This window comes from Triturus cristatus, chromosome 10, assembly GCF_964204655.1.
Source record: "Triturus cristatus chromosome 10, aTriCri1.1, whole genome shotgun sequence".
NCBI classification, from domain to species: domain Eukaryota; kingdom Metazoa; phylum Chordata; class Amphibia; order Caudata; family Salamandridae; genus Triturus; species Triturus cristatus.
Window position 1 is genome coordinate 2,567,642 of NC_140593.1, and position 12,920 is coordinate 2,580,561.

General features: G+C 51.7%; 1 pseudogene; it reads left to right on the top strand.

The window, feature by feature from the left end:
- Positions 1-6,646: 6,646 nt before the first annotated feature.
- On the top strand, positions 6,647-8,164 carry LOC146788699 (frizzled-7-like; annotated as a pseudogene).
- Positions 8,165-12,920: the final 4,756 nt, after the last annotated feature.

Genomic DNA, 12,920 nt, shown 5'->3' on the forward strand with positions numbered 1-12,920 from the left:
TCGCACAATAAATCACCAACCACCACTTACTTGTTAGCAAAAAAGGCCACTTTATTAAGACAGGTTCCAAATCATAATTTTCTGCAATGCAAATAACTTTCCAAAGTTTGTCTTCAAATCTCCCCAAACCTACCCCCAATGTAAAAACCCCACCCCTAAACAGAATCCTGACCCCTGTGTGCATTTTCCCCTACTTCTCATTTCCTGTTCACGTGACTGCTCCCCCCCCTCCCCCGTTGGAGGATAGGCTAACCCGCTCAAGGCTGCCCACCCCCCCAGCAAAACCCCGCCTACCCAGGACACTATCAAGCCGGAAAAACAAAACACAAGAAAAACCTGTCTTATCGTGGCAAAAGAAAAAAGAACGTCGGTGTAATGCCAACACCAGGAAAAGTGGGGAAGAAAAACAATGGCTATGAAAAAAGAGGGTGGGTTGGTGGGATCAAAAAATGTAAACCAGCCCCTCCTCCCCGCTCCCGAGGGCCCAGTGATTTTCCCGCCCCTGCCTCCCTCTACTAATCACTTTCCCCGCGCCGCGCGCCCCTAATCAAATCCCCTAACCTGCACCTGGGTGGCCGCTCCATTGTGCGAAGCCACCCAGGGGGAGACCTGGCTCACGCCCTGCACCCCCTGGGTCCCCCCTCGCACAATAAATCACCAACCACCACTTACTTGTTAGCAAAAAAGGCCACTTTATTAAGACAGGTGCCAAATCATAATTTTCTGCAATGCAAATAACTTTCCAAAGTTTGTCTTCAAATCTCCCCAAACCTACCCCCAATGTAAAAACCCCACCCCTAAACAGAATCCTGACCCCTGTGTGCATTTTCCCCTACTTCTCATTTCCTGTTCACGTGACTGCTCCCCCCCCTCCCCCGTTGGAGGATAGGCTAGCCCGCTCAAGGCTGCCCACCCCCCCAGCAAAACCCCGCCACCCAGGAAAACCAACAGAGTTTTCCTGCCCCACCCATCAACTTGGTGGTAATGCACAAACCCCTTTTCAAGAGCACCATATCTGTTCCTTCCAAATTTGCGCAATCAAATCACGTAACTCCAGCAGGTAATATGCTTGCCCCATTGTAGATAAATGTACCCCATCCTCACGAAACATATACCCTTCGGTGCATTTTATGTTGGGATGAGCAAGGACCCGCACCCCATGACCCTCACAAAAGTGTCTCATAGTACGGTTAACCTTCCGTCTCGCTTTTTCCATCGCTGCATGATGCCGTGCTCCTCTCCAGTGCAACCTTGTAATGAACTCTGTCCATATCAACTGGGTGCTCTCCCAGGTAGCCTGGAGGACCTCCAAATCATGTTTCATCAACTTTATTAACGACAGCCCTGACAAATCAACGAGGTCATTTTCACCCAAATGAATAATGAGCAAATGCGGCGGTCCCCTTCCAGAGCACATCGTGGCCAGCACCGGAAACAAACCCTCCCAACGCATTCCCCCTTTGCCTTTCCATTCCACCTCGTGGCTGGCACTGCGCAGTCCAAGTGAACGCCCACACATCTGTTGTTCGGCATAGACTGCAGCCCATTTAACGAAGGAGTGTCCTACTATCCATGTTGATTTTTTCGAACTTACGGGCCCCGGTGCCATACCTAAACAGAAAAACAATGATTAACCAAAGAAAACGAGGAGCTATGTAGAGACTTTCCTAACATATTTCTCACAACATTTGGACTTCCATCTCCCAATACGGCGTATGTCTGCCCAGGACCACCCCAACCTGGCCGCCTCTGTGGCTGCCCCGATCCGAAAAGAGTGTGTCCCAAAACATAAAGGGTTTTCCCCCAAAATAAGAAGTACCTTTCTCATCACCGCCAGCAACTGAGCCACAGAAATAGGTTGCCCCGAGGCGTGGCAAAATACAAGACCCAGAGCAAAACCACTAGAAGCCTTGAAACTTTCCCATTCCCCGACAGGACAGCATAAACCGTCCTCACTTCTGTTTAAGAAAACCCATTTACCGTCTTTGACATTCTCAACCACAGGCTCAACCTGTGCCCCTCAATGAATACCTCATCACTGCGGATACCTGGCCTATGTCGCAGCCCAAGCAGTTCCGAAGCTCTGAAAGCCCCAAAAAACAACCATAAGAAACATAATCTAAACAGCCTGCACTCAGACTCATCATAACATACCAAAGGTAGCTGCCGCAGCATTCTTCGCAGCAAATCATAAGTCACCGCCCTGCGTAACTGCTTCGTTCCTGCCTGCACCCTGCTTAAACCCTTGAGGAGCCTCTTCACCAAAACCCCCTGTACCAGATCCCTCCCCCACCACAACTGCCCGTAAAAGGAAATCCCCGCCAACTTGCCAGAAATAGTAGTATGTGTGAGGCCTTTGTCAATCAAGTGTAACACAAAACCTAGTACCAGATGAGCATCGGTCCAACTCCCCCTATTCTCAACACAGTTTACCATAGCTCAAGAACTCTCTCCACGCCTGCTGATAGCTCCGTCGTGTAGAAGCCGCTATGGAGTTTTCCACGAAAGCGACAAGTCTCAATCCCCCCACTCCCAGACACACTGCGGGATTGGAGTCTTGGTGTGTTCCGCCCCAGGGGCCAGCCTGCTTAATCTCGCCCACTGTAAACGAGACAGAGAGTCCGTTATACTGTTATGCACTCCCGGGATATGACGCGATTTAAACACAACATTGAGCTGTAAACATTTGAGCATAAAAGCGCGCAGCAAACGTAAAACTCTCAAATCCCTGGCTTTCTGCTTGTTAATCAACTGCACCACCGTTAGATTGTCAACGTGGAAAAGCACTGAACGATTCTGAAACTCATCGCCCCAAACATAAAGGGCAACCAAAAGTGGAAAAAACTCTAGAAAAGCAATACTGCGACCTTGCAACATCCAATGACGTGGCCAACTCTCAGCGCACCAACGGCCCTCCCAAAATACACCAAATCCCTGCGCACCAGAGGCATCCGAGTAGATCTGCACTTGCCAAATCATGTCTTCGTCCGCAAAAAACAAAGACACACCATTAAACTCTGCTAGAAATGTCAACCATATAGCCAAATCAGCCCGTGTAGCCGCTGAAATACGCACTCTGTGGTGAGGAAGAAAAGCCCCAACAAACAAACACGCCGGTCACCCGCAATACGTTGGGAAACACCTCGGTCTGGATGTACTCGTCTCAGATTTAACTCAGAACTTTATTGAAAGGACAACAATTTTAAGAAAACACACATGAATACAATTCCTCTAAGACCTACCGGGTCGGAATTATCACCGGTTCAAAGGTCTTACACTCCTACAACACGCGTAGAAGCCCTGAAGAAGTCTGGGGTTTACACCCTCTGACGAAACACGTGTTGGCTGGTTGGATCCACAGAATTTCATATAAAACTGTGAAACGAAATACAAACCTGTTTTTCTTGTCATCCATTGCCTATACAGTTGTTTTGTTTGACATATGTTGTGGATACTTCATGCTAAATATGCAATTTTACTTATAACGTGTGCACAATTGGTATTCAGAAAATTCTGCCCATTTAACTGCACCAATTGCGGACTGCTCTGCCACCCCAACCCCTCAGACCCTGACAGCGGGGGGGTAGCTTGCTCCTGAACCGGCCCGGGGGACTCCAGCCCAATACAACTCTTTGCCCTCCTTCCGCGTGTAGCACGCATAGGCAGCCCGCCGGCCCTGCCCCCAGCGCTCCTCCCACGAAGCCCGGCCGATGCAAGGGACCGCCCCCGCCTTCCCCGCACTGTAGCGCGCCTCCCGGCCACAGCAAAGCAGGCGGGCGCACGTACCTTCAGCAATGCGGACACCTCATCGGAAGGGCCAGCCTGCGCCTCCTCACCCTCAAAACGGGCCGGTTCCAGACCCACCTCCGGACCCTGCGGGACCTCAATAACTGCTGCCGGCCCCGGGGATAAGCAGGCCGCCACCGCCTTCGCGACCCCACTGCTGGCCTTCCGCGGTGCGCGCGTCAGGCCCACCCATGCCTGTCCAGCGACTCCCGGCTTCAGCAGGTCGCTTCTGCCTGCCTCGCAGAGCACCCGGACCGCCTCCCGCACCGCCTCCTGGGACGTCATCCTTCCGATGCAGGCCTACGGTATGGCAAAATGGACAAAAAGTGTAAACCAGCCTCTCCTCCCCGCTCCCGAGGGCCCAGTGATTTTCCCGCCCCTGCCTCCCTCTACTTATCACTTTCCCTCGCGCCGCGCGCCCCTAATCAAATCCCCTAACCTGCACCTGGGTGGCCGCTCCATTGTGCGAAGCCACCCAGGGGGAGACCTGGCTCACGCCCTGCACCCCCTGGGTCCCCCCTTGCTGTGCTATGAACATGGCTGGAGTAGATACACGCGGAGTTTTCGCGGGAGCCTGTGCGCTGCTTTCTGCGCTCATCACTTTTGCGCGACCGGGATTTATTTAGGGGCAAATGTTTTTCTACTAAAATTGTTTCATAATCAATCCTGAAAGGCAGACACATCTTTTATTTTTGGTCCGTTTCTCCGTATACTTCATTTGCTTTTAAATGGTGGCGCCATCCATACTCCGCCCGGAAACCCTTGAGATCTGTAGCGCGCTCTGACTGCAGGGCTGAGGTGCGCCGCTGCTGGGCCGAGGTGCGCCGCTGCTGGGCCGAGGTGCGCCGCTGCTGGGCCGAGGTGCGCCGCTGCTGGGCGTCGTGCCTTGCCACATAGAGACGTGCGTTGCTGGTGTGCCCGACTGTACAGCGTTTGCAGTGACGCTGCATTCCTCCCCCTCTCCTGAAGTATGGCGCGTGCGTGACGGAAGGTGCTCATAGTGCGGGCACTGAAGTCTTGGTGGTCCGGGCAGCGGTTGAAATAAACTCAAACTACAACCCCCAGAATGCAGTTTGGATGAGAAATGGTGCTGCTGATGGCATAGCCTCCTTAACCCATGATGCCTATGGCTGGTGTGTAGATGGTTCATTTGGTCCTATTAGCTCTCTCGTTTGCATTATAAACGGGTCTGCTTATAGCAGCTGGCAGTGAGACAGGGCAGTCAGGGAGAGCAGGGGCAGGTTAAAGGTGACAGGAGCTGGCAGTAGAACAGGGCAGTCAGGGAGAGCAGGGGCAGGTTAAGGGTGACAGGAGCTGGCAGTGAGACAGGGCAGTCAGGGAGAGCAGGGGCAGGTTAAGGGTGACAGCAGCTGGCAGTGAGACAGGGCAGTCAGGGAGAGCAGGGGCAGGTTAAGGGTGACAGGAGCTGGCAGTGGGGCAGGGCAGTCAGGGAGAGCAGGGGCAGGTTAAGGGTGACAGCAGCTGGCAGTGAGACAGGGCAGTCAGGGAGAGCAGGGGCAGGTTAAGGGTGACAGGAGCTGGCAGTGAGACAGGGCAGTCAGGGAGAGCAGGGGCAGGTTAAGGATGACAGGAGCTGGCAGTGAGACAGGGCAGTCAGTGAGAGCAGGGGCAGGTTAAGGGTGACAGGAGCTGGCAGTGAGACAGGGCAGTCAGGGAGAGCAAGGGCAGGTTAAGGGTGACAGGAGCTGGCAGTAGGACAGGGCAGTCAGGGAGAGCAGGGGCAGGTTAAGGGTGACAGCAGCTGGCAGTGAGACAGGGCAGTCAGGGAGAGCAGGGGCAGGTTAAGGGTGACAGGAGCTGGCAGTGGGACAGGGCAGTCAGGGAGCGCAGGGGCAGGTTAAGAGTCTCTGGTGGTGCTTACTGTAGATAGAATTGGCAAGTGGACAGTGACTGGCAGTAAGATAGGACAGTAATGGCAAGCAGAAATAGAGGCAGGTTGGGGTTCCCACGTGGTGGTTACAGTGGTGGGCAGTGAGATAGGACAGTAATGGCGACCAGAAATAGAGGCAGGTTGGGGGTCCAATGTGGTGGTTACAGTGGCTGGCAGTGAGATTGGACAGTGGAGCAGGGTCAGACCGAGGCGGCCCCGTTGCTTGTACTATGTCTGGCAGTGAGGACTACCAGAGACAGGCCAAAAGGGATCCCAACGTGCACCTACTGACAGGCTGTGGTACTGCACCTTTCTTACGTTGAGCCTAGCGCAGCTAGGAGGGCCTCTTGGAATCACTCCAGAAACTCGTATGGGTCCCATGGCCCCCAGCTTGCGGGAGCGAGCAGGGGCGGGCATGGTGCCATCTGTTCTGGATCATGTTTCCGGTCCCTTTCAATTTTGCGGCTGCTTGTTTCCTATTTGTTAGGTCTCGCCTGAGCGTGCATGCGCTGCTCTGCGAGGCATTTAGTAAGGGCTTTCAAACTCCAAACACACCACGTGCGTGTGCTTTTTTTTATCACTTGCTATTGGGCTTTGCATGTGTCTTTCTAAGAAAGACAGCACGCAATTGGCCCAAGGCGGGTGCATGTCCCGCCTTCTCTCTTCTCTGGCCTAGGGAGCGAGCATCAGCACCATCTGTTTCCAATTATTGCACCTGTTAATTGGAAACAGATGGCAGTCGCTCCGTCCCTGGTGCACTTTAAACGCGGCGCTTTCACTTTCGCTGCTTTTAAGGATAGTTAGTCTTGTACAAAGGACAAATCAGCGACGGTGACGTCATGGTGCTGCGCTGTACTGTAGATTACATGTCCTTTCAGTTTGTCTTGCCCTGCACGTTCCTCTTGAGCCTCCACGGACTGCCGTAAACTTGTTGGAGTTGCCCCGAGGCCGGGAAACCTCTCATCGGGGATGGCGCCTCCCCCAGCCCTGCTGTTTCTACTGGTCCTGGAGCTCCCAGCCCGCGCCGCCCAGGCTTACCACAGTGAGAAGGGCCTCTCCATCCCAGACCACGGGTTCTGCCAGCCCATCTCCATCCCGCTGTGCGCAGACATCGCCTACAGCCAGACTATCTTTCCCAACCTGCTGGGCCACGTGAGCCAGCAGGACACTGGGCTGGAGGTGCACCAGTTCTACCCGCTGATCAGGGTGCAGTGCTCGCCGGAGCTGCGCTTCTTCCTGTGCTCCATGTACGTGCCGGTGTGCACCGTGCTGGAGCAGGCCATCCCGCCTAGCCGCTCCCTGTGTGAGCGGGCATGCCACGGCTGCGAGGTGCTCATGAACAAGTTTGTCTTCCAGTGGCCCGAGCGGCTGCGCTGCGAGATCTGCGTGGGCCAGAACAGCTCAGAGGCGCCCAACCCCATGCCCTCGGCTGGCGCCTCGAACCCAACGCCCTCCGGCTGCCCGCCTCCCTGGGCTACCGCTTCCTGGGGAGCGTGACTGCAGCATCCCATGTGAGCCGAGCCGCACGGGCGGACTCGTACTTTTCTGAGGCACGCTTCACCCGGGCCTGGGTGGGCAGCTGGGCGCTGCTTTGCAGACTCTCAATGCTCTTCACCGTGCTGACCTATCTGGTGGACACCCGGCGCTTCCACTACCCCAAGTGGCCCATCATCTTCCTGTCCAGCTGCTACCTAATGGTGGCGGTTGCCCACGGCGCGGGCTGGGCGCTGGGGCAGCGTGCAGCCTGCCTAGAGCTGGCATGGTCCGGGGGCTGGCGCACCGTGGTGCAGGGCACCTAGCGCGAGGGCTGCACGGCGCTCTTCCTGCTGCTTTACTTCTTCTGCATGGCCTCCTCCGCCTGGTGGGTTGTGCTCTCGCTTGTCTAGTTCCTGTTGGCCGTCTCAAGTGGGGTCGGAAGGCCATAGAGGCCCAGGCACAGTGGTTCCACCTGGGAGCCTGGGCAATGCCGGCTTTGCAGACCATCGTGGTGCTGGCGCTGGGCCGGGTGGACAGGGACCCCTCAGCGGCGTCTGCTATGTGGGTCTGAGCAGTGCCCAGGCGCTGCGGGCCCTGGTGCTGGGGCCCCTCGCCGCTTACCTGGCACGGCCTTCCTGCAGGCAGGCTTCGTGTCCCTGACTTCGTGTTCGCAGACTGACAAGCTGGAGTGGCTGATGGTGCACATCGGGGTGTTCAGCGTGGTCCACAACGTGCCTGCCGCCCTGCTTGTGGTACGAGCAGGCCTCCCGAGGGGCCTGGGAGCGGGGCTGCAGGCTGCAGACCTGCGAGAGCCTGGCCGTGCCCTGCCCGCCAACGGGGCCCTCCCCTCCAGCAGGCCTGGACTTCACAGTCTTTATGATAAGGTAAATCATGACCGTGATTGTGGGCATCACCCCCGGCGTCTGGGTCTGGTCAGGCAAGTCCCTGCAGTCCTGGCAGAGCTTCTACCACAGGTTGAGGGGCACAGGGAAGGGGGGGACGACACTATGAGCCCCTGTCCTAAAAGATTTTAATACTGCACTGGCGTAGGGCGCACAGGACTTGGACATCGGTGTTGCCTTTCTGAATAACAATAAGCTGGGCTTGTAGGATCGGGCCTAAAACCGTGTATGTTGGGCACTGCGCTGGGGGGCGCACAGCAGTCCCCGAAGCCTTACCTTGTACCACTGTGCGTGCAACTGTGACACACCCATTCTGCGGGAAATACGATGACTTTAACTGGACACCTGTATTCCATCTATCCGCTGCTCATTACTTGAATGTCCATCAATCCTATTGTACACGACCCTCCTCTCCCCATAGTTGCAGCAGCGGTGCGTCCATTAGGGCATTGTGGCGTAGCCTCCCTTGCCCGCAGCTCCTTCGGCGTCTTTGAACTTTACTTAAGTTCAAAGACGCCGAGGGAGAACTGACGATCATGTCACTCAGCATGATGTCGGACCGCCCACCCCCTTCAGAGTCTGAAGGGGGTGGGCGGTCCGGCGTCATGTTGACTGACATGATTGTCCGACGGACCAGGGGCAACAGGCAGCAGCACAAGTGCGCATGAGTGGGGAAGGTGATCGGATTTTCGTGCCGTGCCCAGTCATGCGCACTAGTGTCTGCTGTGGCTGGTGCATGCCCATTAGGAGAGCGAGGGTTGAGCAAAGGCTGAAACTTCGGTCTCCTAATGTGCAGGCGGGCGAGCGGTGACCGTGCCCTAAGCCAATGCTGGCGCTGCCAGGCTGAGAGGGGCTGTAGGCTGTCCCCTGCTCAGGACCTCAGATAGGATTTTTGTATTTATTTTAACACTCGCCCCCACCCCCGCCCGACGCCGCCCCAACCCCCCGCGAGCCGCGACTGAAAACCATACAGAAAATGTGACATCTAGCTGGCAGCAAATATCGTGAGGTGGAAGATTACATATCAAGGTTGGTGATGTGTAAGATTTGATAACTCATGAGAAAAGTGACCGAATCATAAGGCAAGTGTTAAAATATTGGTTGCGTTGCTATGGCATTGTACCAAATAAATAAAAAAGAGTTTAGTGATAAAATGACACTCTGCGTGGTGGTGGCATACTTGTCACCGTGTTACAGGTGCGGCGTGTCGGATTCAATCGCTAGATGCGGATTAATGCCACGTGTGGATTACTAAAATCATAAATGCGTGTGAAAAACACAAAATGCATGAAAAAAGTGTCACACGTTGAAATGATCGCTCCGCGGGGAGCCTTGAAAACACGAGATCGCAAGATGCCGCCGGAAAGAGCTCTCCGAGCCGGCGTCCCAAGCACTGCTGCAAACCCTGTAGATTTGAAGTAGCAGCGGCCTGAGGGCGCCCCTCCCCCGCCCCGCCCCTGCGTGCCTGATATGTATTCCCTCATTGCCTGGGAATGCATCGCAGGAGCCGCTCTAAGCACCCCGGAATCTGGCCACAGCCACGTGCTCATTACCAAAGCTGACATCTTTATTCAACGTGTTACTGTTGGTGCAACTGGGATTCTTAAAAGTGAAGTAATATTGTCTCGTTTCAAAGTAAAACACTTTTCTATCAAGAAAAATAATTTCCCCAGTTTTTTTGATTGATGGATGACAGCAAAGCTTGTCATTCAATTTTGTTTCTGCTGGGTTCAAATTTCTAGTTGTTATTTTCAGAAAGGTTTGTATTTGAACTTTATTCCTTTTTGTTAAAGCAGCTCAGTGGATTATTGCCCCTGCTGCGAACATTGTTTGAACTCAAGAATGGGGCTCACTCGCCATATAGCATTCAGGACAGGCATTTACGCCCTACCACTTGTAAATGGCACCAGCCGCCACTGCAGTAGTGTGAAGATGTCCATCTTGTCTTGTCGGTTGTCTTCAGCATCAGGACAAGTCACTTGAGACCTGCGCTCTGCCTCGGCGCAGCCACTGCGGCTGCCCGCAGCGCGGCTCTGTCATGACATTGTACCGAACCTAGGGGCAGATTTACAAGCCCCTTGCGTCACTTTTGCGCCACTTCTGCGCCATGTTACAACTGACGCAACAGTGGCGCAGGGGGTGGTAAATCTCCCCCTCGTGTTTTGGCTGCAAGGGGAAGTGGTGTTTAGATTTCTTCTTTTTTTCGGCCTCTGATGCGGGTCTTTGCTCTATCATGTCATGCGAGCATGGATACGCCACGCGCTTGTTAACTTTTAATGAGCCTATTTCCCGGCGTGTTTTTATTTTTTAACTCTGACACGGTGTCTCCTTCGTTAAAGGTTCCTATATACTTGCCTCTGTGGCTTTGTGGTGCAGTTTCAAACATTCCTCTCTCACTGCACAGCACAAGCATTTCCTTTTGCAAGTTCTTAAAGTGAAATTTGAAGGCGGAGTCAATGTGCACATTGAATTCTCTTGCTGCCTAGCCGTTCTTCGTTGGGTTTGGGTGCGCAGATCTCGCCGGAAACACTCAACAGAGCGTCCTTAGACTGAGTGAATCGCTGTTCCTTCTCGGTTGTGGTACTTATGAGATGATCTGCGCCATTGATTGATTCTGGGTGTGAGTAACTCCAAGTGGGTCTTACAGAAGCCATGTCGCGGACTTTGTTGTCCTGCCCGATCATTCTGCTGGCACTACCATGCTTCCACCACGCGGTGTCGCCGGCACGCTTCTGCAGCTACCCTCGTGCATGGGTGTATTGAAGATGGCTGGCTACCCTCGTGCATGGGTGTATTGAAGATGGCTGGCTACCCTCGTGGATGGGTGTATTGAAGATGGCTGGCTACCCTCGTGCATGGGTGTATTGAAGATGGCTGGCTACCCTCGTGCATGGGTGTATTAAAGATGGCTGGCTACCCTCGTGCATGGGTGTATTGACGATGGATGGCTACCCTCGTCCATGGGTGAATTGAAGATGCCTGGCTACCCTCGTGCATGGGTGTATTGAAGATGGCTGGCTACCCTCGTGCATGGGTGTATTGAAGATGGCTGGCTACCCTCGTGCATGGGTGTATTAAAGATGGCTGGCTACCCTCGTGCATGGGTGTATTGACGATGGATGGCTACCCTCGTGCATGGGTGAATTGAAGATGCCTGGCTACCCTCGTGCATGGGTGTATTGAAGATGGCTGGCTACCCTCGTGCATGGGTGTATTGAAGATGGCTGGCTACCCTCGTGCATGGGTGTATTAAAGATGGCTGGCTACCCTCGTGCATGGGTGTATTGACGATGGATGGCTACCCTCGTGCATGGGTGAATTGAAGATGCCTGGCTACCCTCGTGCATGGGTGTATTGAAGATGGCTGGCTACCCTCGTGCATGGGTGTATTGAAGATGCCTGGCTGCCCTCGTGCATGGGTGTATTGAAGATGGCTGGCTACCCTCGTGCATGGGTGTATTGACGATGGCTGGCTACCCTCGTGCATGGGTGAATTGAAGATGCCTGGCTACCCTCGTGCATGGGTGTATTGAAGATGGCTGGCTACCCTCGTGCATGGGTGTATTGAAGATGGATGGCTACCCTCGTGCATGGGTGAATTGAAGATGGCTGGCTACCCTCGTGCATGGGTGTATTGAAGATGCCTGGCTGCCCTCGTGCATGGGTGTATTGAAGATGGCTGGCTACCCTCGTGCATGGGTGTATTGATGATGGCTGGCTACCCTCGTGCATGGGTGTATTGACGATGGCTGGCTACCCTCGTGCATGGGTGAATTGAAGATGCCTGGCTACCCTCGTGCATGGGTGTATTGAAGATGGCTGGCTACCCTCGTGCATGGGTGTATTGAAGATGGCTGGCTACCCTCGTGCATGGGTGTATTAAAGGGTGAGCAGTCTAAATATCGAGTTTTAAATTTCGACCTGCAAGTATATCGAGTTGTGAATATCGTAGGTAAAGAATATCGAAGTCAAGAATATCGATGGACAGAATATCGACCCCAAGGTAAGTATTATCGAAGTTAATAATATTGAAGTCATTAATATAGATGTAAGTAATATCGTAATCAAAAATTTCGATGTCAAGAATATCGATATTTTATTAGTGTAATGTATTTTAATATGTATTTTATTTGTATGTTAAAGATTATTGTAATGTATTTTAATACATTTAAAAATAAATGTTTAGAGATTAATAATTATTTAAAATATAATTTAGCGTTTTAGTATCAGAGCGGGTTGTGGGTTTATAGGGGAATAGGGTGGGAAGTAATTTAATTATAATTAATTAATTACTATGTATTGTTTAATTGGTATTTATGATTAATTAATTGTTAATTAATTATTAATTGTAAATTAATTTTATTAATTGGTTAATTATATAAGTTATAATTAGTTTAATATTAATATTTATTTACTGGTATTGTTAATTAATTAATTGTTAATTACTAATTAATTGGTGATTTAATTTTATTAAGTGATTAATTGATGATTAAATTAATTATGTGAATTTTTATGTGTAGTGGGTTGTGGGTTTATAAGGGAATAGGGTGGGATGTAATTAAATTCAAATAATTACTGATAATTTTTATTTATTTGTAATTAATAATAATTAATTGTTAATTAATTATTAATTGGTAATTAATTGTTATTAGTACGTTAAATATAGTAAATATAAATAATTTATTATTTCATGTTATTTGTTGTTATTGCTAATTAATGTATTGTTAATTAATAATTAATTTGTGAATAATTGTAATTTGGTAGTTAATATGTATACATTTGTAAATAATAAGTATATTAATTATAAAGAATGTATTATTAATTGTAAATAATAGATAAACTGATATTTAAATGTATTGTGTATT